This window comes from Panthera tigris, chromosome A2 (assembly GCF_018350195.1).
Source record: "Panthera tigris isolate Pti1 chromosome A2, P.tigris_Pti1_mat1.1, whole genome shotgun sequence".
NCBI classification, from domain to species: Eukaryota; Metazoa; Chordata; class Mammalia; order Carnivora; family Felidae; genus Panthera; species Panthera tigris.
In genome coordinates this window covers 68,579,756-68,593,452 of record NC_056661.1, presented here as the reverse complement: position 1 = coordinate 68,593,452, position 13,697 = coordinate 68,579,756, and positions in this window count along the sequence as shown.

Here is a 13,697-nt window from a genome sequence, read left to right as displayed (position 1 = left end):
GGTGCTTAGGAGGACAATACAGTTGTAGGATTGTGGTGTAGGATTGCGGGGGGCTAGGAGCTGGAGATTTGGGGAGGAAGTTGGGGCATTGTTGAAGAGGAAGGGAGGACTGGGATGGGGTGAAGGAGACTGCTTTAGGGCGAGGAAAACAGTCGTTTGAGGGAAATGTCGCTTAACCAGTTATTAACTGCTTTAACTAGAATGATCACATGCTATTATTCCTCACGAATTTAGTGCCGAACAGCCTCCAGCGGAGGAGAAAGCTCATGCAGGCACCATACCACTCTAGCTGGCAAACGGAGAAGACAAAAAGTACGAAAAGTCACGTATTGAGAGAATTTTCCAGAAAGAAAAACCCACCACACGACGATTACTTTTATTGTATTATTTTTTAAAAAATTCATATGCCCCTCTGCCTTCCCTGCGTCTGTCTCACACGTATTTTGGAATGGGGGAGGGGTTTTAAATACCATTAAGGTCTCCATTGCACGGGTTTTCTTTTTGTTTCTTTGCTTTTCTTTTGCATAACAATAATTATCTAATGCTCCCTAGGATTATATGAATAAGGAATATTCTCCTAGGGAAAAAAAGCACAATAAGTTTTGGAATTTGAAACAAATCCACTTATTTGCCCTGGAGAAGGTTTGAGATAGAGATGTTCTATTTCTTATTAAGAACCTAAAAACAGTGTATTAAAGACTCCATTTGTCCTTATGAAGTCCAACCATTAGCCACTGAATTTAAATCTTTTTAACAAAATTAAAATCATTTCCTATTTAAGCAGAATACCAGATATTTTATTCCCATTATTATTTCTATGCAACTATACCACAAATTTTCAATATTATTTGGAAATATGACTCAGCCTTAACAATGCTGTCAGGAAACCAATGCAGTATATGTATTTTCATTTTACTGGTAAAAAATCTGTAGTTGGCTAATTCCTTCACTAACCAGACCAAAAAAAAAATAACCATAACATATCTGTTGAGTTTTTAAACCACTTATGCTTCTGCTGCTGAATGCAGCAACAACTTAAATGATCAGAAAACCAATACACAATAACTTCATAAGAATATTATTTATTTTCTGAAGATATATTTATTTTTCACTCTGAATATAAGATTTATAAGATTCGAAGAAAGTCATGGGGAATGTTTTACATTGGTTTGTGTTTAGGCCAACAAGACTCCATATCCTTGTATTGAGCAAAGGATTCTGAAGTATGTCATTTCAAGAAAATAAGCCTCTTTATGCCCAAATACTTCCTCACGGAGAATGTATTTAGAGTACGGAAACAATCCAAGTTAATATACTTGCCCCGTACTTAACATTATTTGGAAAATAAACAGAACTTTGCAGGTATTAGATCCTCAGAGGTTAACTTTCAAGTTATCCTTAACAAGATATGTTCAATGTTTATCTCCTGGTTTTAGCTTTAGTTGAATATATAACATAACCATGAGATTAATATGTCATGAAAATGACCTGACTTCAAGGTTATCTGCTGTTCGAACAGTTTCCAGTATAAAGAAAAGGGCATCCATTTTAAGCAAGGGAAGTTCTGAATTAATTTAGCAAAGCACTTCAATTTCTTTTAAGGGGAACTTGATCATTGTAACTATAGAAGTACAATAAAAGTAAGTTGAAAAGTGTTAAAGTATGAGAAAAGCTTTTATAGGACAGATAAACTATCAAACTACTTTATAAGCATTTAAGCAACAAAAGAAAGAAAAAAAAGAAAAGAAAAAGAAATCAAGAAGCAAGAAAGACAAAATTGGAAAAAGATTTATGTTCTTTTTCTTATGAAAAATGCCCAATAGGTATATTATTTTCACTTTTGCCAAGATAGACCAATAATTTCATCATAAATATCTGCTGTATCATTTCAAGGACAGTATATAGTGCTGGCAAACAAACTTGCATTATTTCCTTTAGAACATTTGCTTTATTAAAGACAAAATATCTCTATATTAGCAGTTTGAAATGATAAGAAAGTTTAATTAAAAAAGTAAATATACCCAATATATCAAATGTCACAGTTCTGAGGCAAAGTCCCACTATTTTTTATTAAGTTCCTGTAAAATACCACATTCTCCTATAAAATTGGTGGTGACTTACCAGCACAGATAACTTGTTTGCATCCAGAAATGGGAGAGACATTTTCTTCTCATTTCTCCTTTCCCAGAATGATTGTTGGTCCCTCACCCTATAAAAATGACTGCAAATCTCTTCTTAAAACAAACAAGCAAACAAAAACCTATCTATGAACTAACGCTCCAAAAATAAAATCTTACAATCTCATTTTTAAAATTGTTTTCTTGCCTTCTAAACTAACTTTTGTTAATTTTTTTTGCTGTTTTGAAATTTAAATATTTGTATCACCAGAGCTATTTTTCCTCTGAACTGTGTAATAGGAATGCTTATTTGAATATGTTCCTTCCTTGGGTATAATTCAGTCTGGTTGAGTTCATTCCATTGCCTTCCTTTGATATCTTATTTAGATTGCATCATACTCTTTTCTTGTGTATAAAAACTTGTTTAACTTTATCTTTCAAAAACTGCTGCCTTATGATGTCCACAGTCTCACATACACTTTCAGAGCCTTTGATCCACTAAGAATTAACTAAGCAGGAGAAGGGCTCTTCAAGATCTGTGATTGTAAACTAGATTGGCCCTTTCTCCTAAGAGGGCTTTGGGGCATCTGTGCACCTTGAACTTGACGGGGATCACCATTTGTCACTTCCAAAGGCTCAAGATGAAATTACTTTCCATATTCCATTTGCATAATCTGTCCTAAATTGAGACGTAGTGCCCAATGTAAACTTTTAAAATTTTCTCAACAATTGGAAGATCCAAGATTATGTATTTTATTTATAAATAACCTTTAAAATAAAACTAAGAAATTGGAAGATCATCCTCATGGGTCTAGAAACATAAGCTTCATTTCTTTACCTCTCTGACAAGCAAGGTTAGTTGAGCAGCTCAGATTTTTCATCCATGCACCTAGAGGTACATTCTACTGTGTTCTCAAACATGGTCTTTGGAGAAGCTCAAAACTGTATAGGAGAGAACATTTCAAGATATTGAGGCATATTTTCACCTGTAACCTCATGCCTGGTTTATTTTTTCTCACTTGGGGAAATAAAAGGAAATATTACAGAGTCTTTAGATACGGAAGCAATATATAAAAAACCCACAGAGAAACTCTTTCAATGGAAGAAATTAGAAGTCTAGGAGAAATTCACTAATTCATATTAAGCAAAGATGACCTTTTAAAATTTGTTTTGGTAGTGCTGGGTTTATTGGTCTCCTCCACATGTCACATTCTCAAAGATATGAGAAAGTCAAGGACAAGATAATCACAACAGAAACAATATAAATAACATCTCTTGCTGTATATGTATATAGCATGTCTCCTTAAAATCAATGAATTTCAGAAATGGAATGGAGCTATCAACCAACCTGCTCACTCACAGATGATAGGCCAGGGGCTGCCAGTGATGGTCACTCCTTTGGGTCATAAAACTAAATCAAGACTTTCTTTCATCAAGATCCTAAGATCTAAAATGCTTAAAACAAAGGATTAAGGATTGCATATTTTAAGGCAAGCAAACAAAACATGTTCATGCTCTTGGTTCTACAGGTTTTACTGGAAAAGTGACCGCTGGAAAGAAATCACTTGCACCCAAACTCTCTCCTAGATGCTGGTAAATGAGTCACTTGAAATTCCAGTCTTTGAACTCCTCCACATACATTCTGATTGTCTCATATCTTGCATCTGATAAAGTAAACAATTCAGGGAGGGAGAATAACGGGTGGTCATTGGAAGTGATCAGTATTTTAAATAGCCAGGTGGTCTATATTGCCTAATTACCCCTTGTATGGCTACTGTTCATTTTAATCTTCCACACGTAATTTTCCCCTTTATTTTTTTCCTTTAATGCATGACCAAAATAGAAATTACTTAGATCTAGCTTATATTCTGTGAATCTCAATGTAACTTTGTAGCTGAAGTTCACAAAGTCAGACCTCTAATTATTCATGAGGTCATGTTATGTCATTTTTAAACTGTAATATCTGGTCTAGATGTGACCGCTGGAAACAGCAGAGGGAAGCTTCACATTTTCTGTAACAGTTAATATCATGATCTGCTTAGATGTCCTCCACAAAACTCACGGATCCTTCCATTCACCTTTTGTCTCGTGAGAGATTAAAATGGGCTCATGATCAAACATAAATTGTATCTGGTAATTTCTTCATTAGTAAAAAAGCTAACATGAATATTGGGTGCCCACCCTTAGTGAAAAAGATAAAGAGTCTATAGCTGGAAGCTGTGAAGTTAAAAAAAAAAAACAAACAAAAAACAGACAAACAAAAAACCCCCTAAGGATCGCGTAGCTGCGTCTACTATCTCTGGAATATTTCTTCTGGCTTCAAAATTATGCTGCAGTTGAAACTCAGGGTTTGTGATATTTATTAATTTCAATATATGCTTTTTTTTTCCATTAAAAATCCTGTGGGTTTGATTAGACATGAATAACTATATTCTACATCTATTTTTGTGCAACAGATAATTTTTTGGGGCGAAATAAACCCAAAATACAAGAAAAGCAACAATTTTGGTAGAGTTTATAGTTTCTATGCTTGTCCATGTTTCTTTGCCTATATTTATAATATGAATGAAAGTAAATAATAACTTATATAATAAGTTATAATAATGCTTTTGAACATCTTTCAAGAAACAAAGCGATTTACAAACATTTAACTAGCTTTACATGCTTAAGTATATATATTTCCTAATTCAGAACATTTTTAAGTATACATGTTTTCTAATTATTGAATATTAAAGATTGAGTTCAACCTTCCCTTTAGCATTTATTATCTGTATGCTTTTAAGCAAGTGACTTTTCTTTCCTAAATGTCACCCAGTTGCCCTGTAAATGACAGCTCCTGTTTTATACTTTGTGAGGAAATGCCAGGTATACAGTAAGTGTTCAATAAAAGCTAACTATTTTTTTTAATTTTCACTTATTCCTATTTTTCACTCATAAGCCCAAGATTTTAAGATATTCAGGATGAATAAAAAGGGAAGTCTTATTACCCTTATAGTGATCTTTTAGAAGAAATGTATGGGGGTATTCTGGGCTTCCCCACAGGCAAATGGTGGCAAATTATAATCATTTGTGTTGGAGGAATAAAGAACTCATATCTGAGAGGAAAAGTGGAGTTAATTCAAAACAACAAGACTAAATTTGAAAAATACAATAGGACCGTGAAACTTCATTCATGAGATGTTGTAAGAAGGGGGCCAAGGCAACAGTCAAAGTTCTAGGACTGATTTAGCAGTGTTCTAGCACTTAGTTATTTTGAGAAAAGGGCTTTGATGTGACTCCAGTATGTATGGAGGTCCCGCTCACCTCCATTAAGCTAAGCCAGGTATATTAACAAATGGGTATAAGTAATTCTATATGGTACCAAACTTAACTGGAGTTAGTCTGACTGTAGTCCGAAGGGCTGAATGACTTAAATAATCAACCCCTGTCATCATAAGAACTTGGTGCATTCCCCTATTCAGAATCTTGAGCCTTTTAAGGGAGCATCATACAAGTCCTAGGTTGATTAAAAATATAGTGATCACATCAGAATGGTCTTGGTTCATGTCACTGTCTCACTATAGTTGTTAATATCACATACTTCTGCTTTCAAAAGCATCCCTTTCTGGATGATAAATTATATGACCACCGTAGTTTAAGAGGAATATAGAGCCCTTATTCCGGTGTCAAGTTGACGATCATGACTGTGTAACTTGCGAGGTATAAGAGAATATTTAAGAGTCCTGTAAATGGCCAGGATTTAGTTGTGAAGGTATTTGAGGTTGGATGAAAGAAAATTTTGATCCCAAGTCAAAATGTTCTAAATACAGAGAGTGGGAGTCAGCTCACATTCTCTTTGGAAGACCAGAGGCCCTGTGGGAGTAGCCCCTGATAGCTGGGCTGAATCATCAATTAGTCTTGGTAATTGCTAAGAGGAAGCAAAAAAGCTTTACATTTAAAGAAACATAAGTACAGGAAACTATACTTTGAGAAAATGCTTTGCAATTTAAGAAAGAGGGAACAAAAAAGTAAAGGAGGTCTTTAGAATTTCCTGGGATTTGTTTTATATTTGGAAGGTTTGATTCACAATTATGGAAGGTGTGTTCACCAGTCCATTTTCAGAGGAGAGAGGTGTATGTGTGCGTGTGCTGCAGCAGTGACATTCAGGGATGGGATGGGACAGGAGAAAGGGGAGTAAATACATACAGGGCTAAAGGGAAAACTGTAGCTGGCCCTTCATTCTCTTGTAATGTTTTGGCCACTTTTGTTGACTTTACTAGACCACATGTGTATCCAGCATGCTTTACCTCTCTGTTCCCCACAGAGGATGTGTTCCAGGCTTCTCTACTCCATGGAGCCCTTATGCCCATGCTCTAGCCAACATTCTTCTCTGGTTCTCTCTACTGTGTCTTCTGAGATTAGGAAACTTTCTTACATCTTCACCCTCTTCCCCATTTTTGTCTTTTGTACACATTCAGCGTGCAACCAACCAAAAGCCTGGTTCTCTTCAACTGATACAACACCCCAGGAAACCTTCACCTTCACCTAGGCCATTTGTACTCTAACATTTCAAGTTACTGAAGAGCAGAACTTCCTAACCTGATATTTCCTCCTTGAATTTAACTGTGTCCCTTTGGAGCTCATGTTATTCAACTTAGAACATGTTTCCCTTTTTGTTTATAGACTTTCTTAATTTATCAGCTCTTCCCTGCTCTTAGTTACTTCAAAAACTACTAAAGGATACTTCCCTTTTCCTTAGTTATTTCAATATTCAGTTAGAGGATGCTTTTAAAATATTGATTTCTCGGTTTTTAATTTTATATCAAATAAAAATATTGCTCACCCTACTTTCAGTCGCATACCTCCTTTGTCTCATTGTGGACTTTGCCATTTCCTAGATCTGTTGTAACTTAGAAATAGTAAATTTACATCGCCTGTCACTTAACAAAACCTTGCATCCTTGATCCGCAATTCCCACACCATTAGTTGGTCAACCATTTAAAAAATTCATACCAGTTTCTCTTTGGACATTTCCCCATAAATCATTTCATTCCTTCTTGACTTCCTCCTCTCAAAGGCTGGTTCAGTGTGCTATCACTTTAACCACTATTAGCCTCCCTTGTTTTGGCCAACAAGTCATATAAGGATTCTGCAAACTGCTCAGCATATCTTCCCTAACACCATTCAAAACAAGGGAGAAAACCACAAGTTTGGCCCACACACTCATCAGATTCAAGATTCTGTGTATGACCTGATTTCCATTAGCCTTTAATATGGTGAACTATGGTAGCGTATTAGGTCCCCAGGCATTGATTGATGTATCAGGAGACTTCTTCAGGGGACCCAGAGACTTTTGCATTCAAGAGATTTTTTTTTTTTTTGTGGTGATTTATGATCCAGAAGAAAAAAGAACTAATATTTAAGAGAAAAACTAGTATTAGTTCAAAACAAAAAGACTATGTAAAAAATATACTGAGCCTGTGTTAATGAAATGTACATGTGAAGGGGGCCAATATAACAGTCTAGAGTTCTATAGTTGATTTAGCCATGTTCTATCTAGCATGGAGTTGTCAGAGAAGAAACTTTGGTATGACTCCCCATTTGTGATCTAACTTGTGTCTGAGCACTTGGTGAGAAGATCTTTTTGTTTTGTTTTGTTTTGTTTTGTTTTTGCTATTAACTTGTTTCTGTTCAGACATAAAGTTCTACCCCCCTGCCTCCAATTATATAGATTGAATACTACTTTGAAAGATAGTCATCTATTTAAGTTTTAAGTACATCATGATCAATTGGCCAATCCCTGAAGGTCAAGGCCCTCTGATTGCCATGGCCTTCCTTTGGCTTATTATTATAACTTTGTAGTTAATTGCAGCCACAAAATGATCATTCCCATAAAGAGCTCATTATAGTGGTGCCCTACAGAAGACTGACCTCACCAAACTAATTATATGGAAGCTGGTGATGCTTGACTGAGGTATTTGTCAATATCTTAGTGAATGAGGTGTCTTCTGAGTCCCCTCAGGGGATAGATAGTGAGTAGGTTAATGTGTTTCACATAATAAATACATACAACATTCCTATATTTCTAAAGCTTTGGATATCTTCCTCCACATTATGGAAGTTCATTATTTTGACCTCATTTAATGTAGGCCATTTTTAAATTCAAGTTTTAATCACCTAGCCAAATAAATTCTTAAAGTCACTTTCAATTTTGGATGCTAGCTTCTTAAAGTATGAATCTCTTTTAGTGAACCATTTTGATAATTCAATAAAAATGTGATAAAATTTAATATCCATTAATGATTAGTGTCCCTTATTATGCAGGAAACAGAACTTCCTAAACCTTATAAAAGACATCTACTAAATGCTAATATTAAATATCATATTTAATAGCAAAATGTGTGCCTCTGAGTTTGGGACGTAGACAAAGATGCCCACAGTCTTCAGTACCATACAACATCGTATTGGAGGTACTAGCTAATGTATGAAGACAAGAAAAAGAAATAAAACATGTAAGGATAAGAAAATATTGAAATTAAACTGTCAATACTTGTGGTTGATAAGATTATATATGTAGAAAACACAAAATATAAATATAAATTATTAGAATTTATAAGTAAATTTTGAAAAAAATTGTTGGATGTGAGGTCAATATATCAGGTCAATTGTATTTCCACACCGTAGTAACACAGATTAGAATATTAAAATTATTTAAAGGGACGCCTGGGTGGCTCAGTCAGTTAAGCATCTGACTTTAGCTCAGGTCATGATGAACCCCAGGTCGGGCTCTCTGCTGTCAGAACAGAGTCCACTTTGGATTTTCTGTATCCTCTGTCTCTGTCCCTCCCCTGCTTGTGCTTTTTCTCTCTCTCTCAAAAATAAATAAACGCTAGGGTGCGTGGTTGGCATAGTTGGAAGAGCATGAGACTCTTGATCTTGGGGTCATGAGTTTGAGCCCCACACTGGGTGTAGAGATTACCTAAATAAATAAAATAAAATAAAATAAAATAAATAAATTAAAAAATAAATAAACACTTAAAAATACAGATATGGAATTTACAGGAGAATAAAATTATCAAATATCCATGAATAAATCTAATGGAAAATTTGCAGAATCTCTGTAAAGAGGTTGGGAAAAATAAAAGAAGATCTAAATAAAAAGAGAATATTCCTATCTTTGTTGATTAGAAGACAAATTAACATATGTATCTATGCAGTTTTACTCAAAATGTCAATAGGTTATCTGTGGTAATTGACAAGTTAATTCGACATTTCTTTTGGTAATTTTTGAATCGAAAGTAGCAAAGATTAAGAAAAGAGAAAGAGAAATGAAGATGATTTGGTAGATATATCAAGACAGTATAAATAATTTATAAGACATTATCATATTGGCATGATTACAGATGGAAAAAGTGAAATTAAAAAAATCTAGGAGCGCCTGGGTGGCTCAGTTGGTTAAGCGTCTGACTTTGGCTTAGGTCATGATCTCATGGTTCGTGAGTTCAAACCCCACATTGGGCTCTGTACTGACAGCTCAGAGCCTGGAGCCTGCTTAGGATTCTGTGTCTCCCTCTCTCTGCCCTTCCCCTGCTCATACTCTGTGTGTGTGTGTGTGTGTGTGTGTGTGTGTGTGTGTGTCTATCAAAAATAAATAAACATTAAAAAAATATAGAAATCTTCCTGCGTGTATTTGGACTTTTATATGCAACAAGGGTGAGATTTTAGCTACATGGTCAAAGGAAAATCTTTTCTATTAATGATTCTTGGCAAATTGGCTATCTACATAAAGGAAAATATAGTCCCTGATTTATGGCACACAGAAAAAAAAAATCCAGGTTGATTATGACCTAATTGTGAACACTGAAATATTTAAGTTTCTGGAAGATGATATAGGAGAAAATCCTCTTGATTTTGGCCTACAGAAAGATTCCTTAAATAGGTTACAAAACCAACAGCTACTAAGATTGATACATAGGAGTTCATTAAAATTTAGAAGTTCTGTTCATCAAATGACATTGTTAGCTGAGTAAGAATTAAAAACATAGAGATGAATAGTTGGAATATACATAAGCAACAAAACACACATATCCAGAATATATAAAGATTTCCATGGATCAATAAGAAAAGCATACTATTTTTCTTATTTATTTGTTTATTTATTTATTTATTTATTTATTTATATTTTTAAGTTTCTTTTAAAATTTTTTTAACGTTTATTTATTATTGAGAGACAGAGAGATACAGAATGTGAGCAGGGGAGGGGTAGAGAGAGGGGGAGTCACAGAATCCGAAATAGGCTCCATGCTCTGAGCTGTCAGCACAGAGCCCAACGCGGGGCTCAGACTCACAAACTGTGAGATCATGACCCGAGCCAAAGTCAGTCGCCCAACCAACTGAGCCACCCAGGCGCCCCATATATTTTTTAAGTTTTTATTTAAATTTCATTTGATTAACATACAGTTTAATATTAATTTCAGGTATACAATTTAGTGATTCAATACTTACATGTAACACAAGCACCCTCCTTAATCTCCATCACCAGTTAGTTAACCCATCTCCCCATCCACCTCCCCTATGGTACCTACCAGATTGTTCTCTACAGTTAAGAATCTGTTTCTTGGTTTGCTTCTCTTTCTCTTTTTTCCCCATGCTCATTTGTTTGTTTCTTAAATTCCACATAGGATTGAAATCATACGATATTTGCCTTTCTCTGACTTATTTCACTTACCATTATAGTCTCTAGCTCCATCCATGTCATTGCAAATGGCAAGATTTCATTTTTTTATATGACTGAGTAATCTTCATATATGTATGTATATATATATATATAGCTTCATCAGTTGATGAACATTTGGATTGTTTCCATAATTTGGCTATTGTAGATAAAAGAACACTATTTTTAAAAATGGGCAATAGACTTTATACTGACTTCACAAAAGAGAATAAAGATCAATAAAAATATGAAAAGATGTTTAATCTCTTTAATAGTAATGTAAATTCCGATGAAAGATGCAATGACATATCCCATTAGGATAGCTAAAATAAAAAAAAATGGTATTCTCAATTACTGGTCTGCATGTGAAGCAAAATAGGGAAGCTCCTTCATTTAGGTGGGGGTAGTACCCAATTGTGCTATTGGTTTGAAACATAGTTTGACATATCTGTTAATTCTAAGGTGTACTTACACTGTGAAATATAACTCTACTCTTATGTACAAATGCAACAAGAATATATGTATATGTACTCCAAGAAATTTGTGTAGGAATATTCACCGTAGCATTACTTTTAACAGCCCAAAAGTAAAATCAGATGTTTACCTACACTAGAATAGGTAAATTATGGTATGTTCATCTAACAAACATCAAAGAAGATGAACAAAATAACCATAAACAACAAAACTGATACATCTTATAAACATATTGAGCACCAAAAGTCAGACATGAAGAATATGTACTATAGCATACAATTCAATACAATTAAAAAAAACCCCACAGGTATAACTAACTATATTACAGTGCTGAAGTCAATATCGGGAAAGGAAAATGGGTGTTGTGTTAAAAGACTCAACTGGGGGCTACTCATATTCTATTTCTTGACCTGGAGACTGGTTACATGGGTATTCTCTGGGTGATAATTTATTGATTTGTAAATTTATGTTTTCTGCAGTTTTCTTTAATAAAAAGTTAAGTAACAAGAAATTCAAAACCATTTCCACTAAACTGACATCTGACCACTAAACATTTATTATCCCCAGTCTCAAATGGGCCCTTGATGATGTCTGTAACTATATTATTTTCATTGTAATAGTAACAAATCTATTATTTTCCTAGTTGGCTCACTCCACATTATCCTCAGTTACTATTTTAAATTTTGCCAGCTTCCTAAAACCTTCAGCCACAAGAGTTTCCTTTTTATGATGTGCAAATTCTCTCTATTCTCACTCTAAATATTAAATAGAAGTAATCAGGGTGCCTGGGTGGCTCAGTCGGTTGAGCGACCGACTGACTTCGGCTCAGGTCATGATCTCACAGTTTGTGAGTTTGAGCCCCGCGTCAGGCTCTGTGCTGACAGCTCAGAGCCTGTAGCCTGCTTCTGACTCTGTGTCTCCCTCTCTCTCTGCCCCTCCCCCACTCATGCTCTGCCTCTGTCTCAGAAATAAATAAACATTAAAAAAAAAAAAAGAAGCAATCAGAAAAAAAGCTCATCTAACTTCCTGTCACCAAACACACAGACTTAACTGAAGAATTCAAACTAATAATTTAGAGAGGATATATATATTTTTAATTTAAATCTGAGTTTGCTAACATATAATGTTAATGTGTAATAATGATTTCAGGAATAAAATTTAGTGATTTATCACTTACATATAACACCCAGTGCTCATCACAAGTGCCCTTCTTAATGCCTATCATTGGTTCCCCCACCGAACACCCCTCCAGCAACCCTCCGTTTTTTTTCTGTATGTAAGAGTCTCTTATGGTTTGTCGCCCTCTCTGCTTTTATGTTACTTTTGGTTCCATTCCCCTATATTCATCTGTTTTGTTTCTTAAATTCTACATGAGTGAAATCATACGATATTTATCTTTTGTCTGACTGACTTATTTCACTGAGCATAATACACTCTAGTTCCAGACACAGTGTTATAAATGGCAAGATTTAATTCTTTTTGATCACTAAATAATATTCCAGTGTGTGTGTGTGTGTGTGTGTGTGTGTGTGTGTGTGTACCACATCTTCTTTATCCATTCATCAGTCAATGGACATTTGGCTTCTTAACGTACTTTGGCTATTGTCGATAGTGCTGCTATAAACATTGGGATGCGTATGCCCCTTCGAAACAGCACACCTATATCCTTTGGATACCTAGTAGTGCAATTGCTAGGTTGTAGGGTAGTTCTATTTATGATTTTTTGAGGAACCTCCATACTGTTTTCCAGAGTGGCTGCACTAGTTTGCATTCCCACCAACAATGCAAAAGAGATCCTCTTTCTCCTCATCCTCACCAACGTCTGTTGTTGCCTGAGTTGTAAGCGTTGGTCATTCTGACAGGTGTGAGGTGGTATCTCATTGTGGTTTTGATTTGTATTTCCCTGATGATGAGTGATGTTGAGTTCTTTTCATGTGTCTGTTCATCAGCTGGAAGTCTTCTTTGGAAAAGTGTCTCTTCATGTCTTCTGCCCCATTTCTTAACCGGGTTATTTGTTTTTTGTGTGTTGAGTTTGATAAGTTCTTTATAGATTTTGGATACCAATCCTTAATCTGATATGTCATTTGCAAATATCTTCTCCCATTTGGTTGTCTTTAGTTAGCTTATTGTTTGCTTTGGTGTGCAGAAGATTTTTGTCTTGATGAAGTCCCAATGGTTCATTTTTGCTTTTGTTTCCCTTGCCTCTGGAGACGTGTCAAGTAAGAAGTTGCTGTGGCCATGGTCGAAGCAGTTGTTGCCTGTTTTCTCCTCTAGGATTTTAATGGCTTCCTGTTTTGCGTTTAGGTCTTTCATCCATTTTGAATTTATTTTTGTGTATGGTGTAAGAAAGTAACCCAGATTCATTCTTCTGCATGTCACTGTCTAGTTTTCCCAGCAACATTTGAAGAGACTGT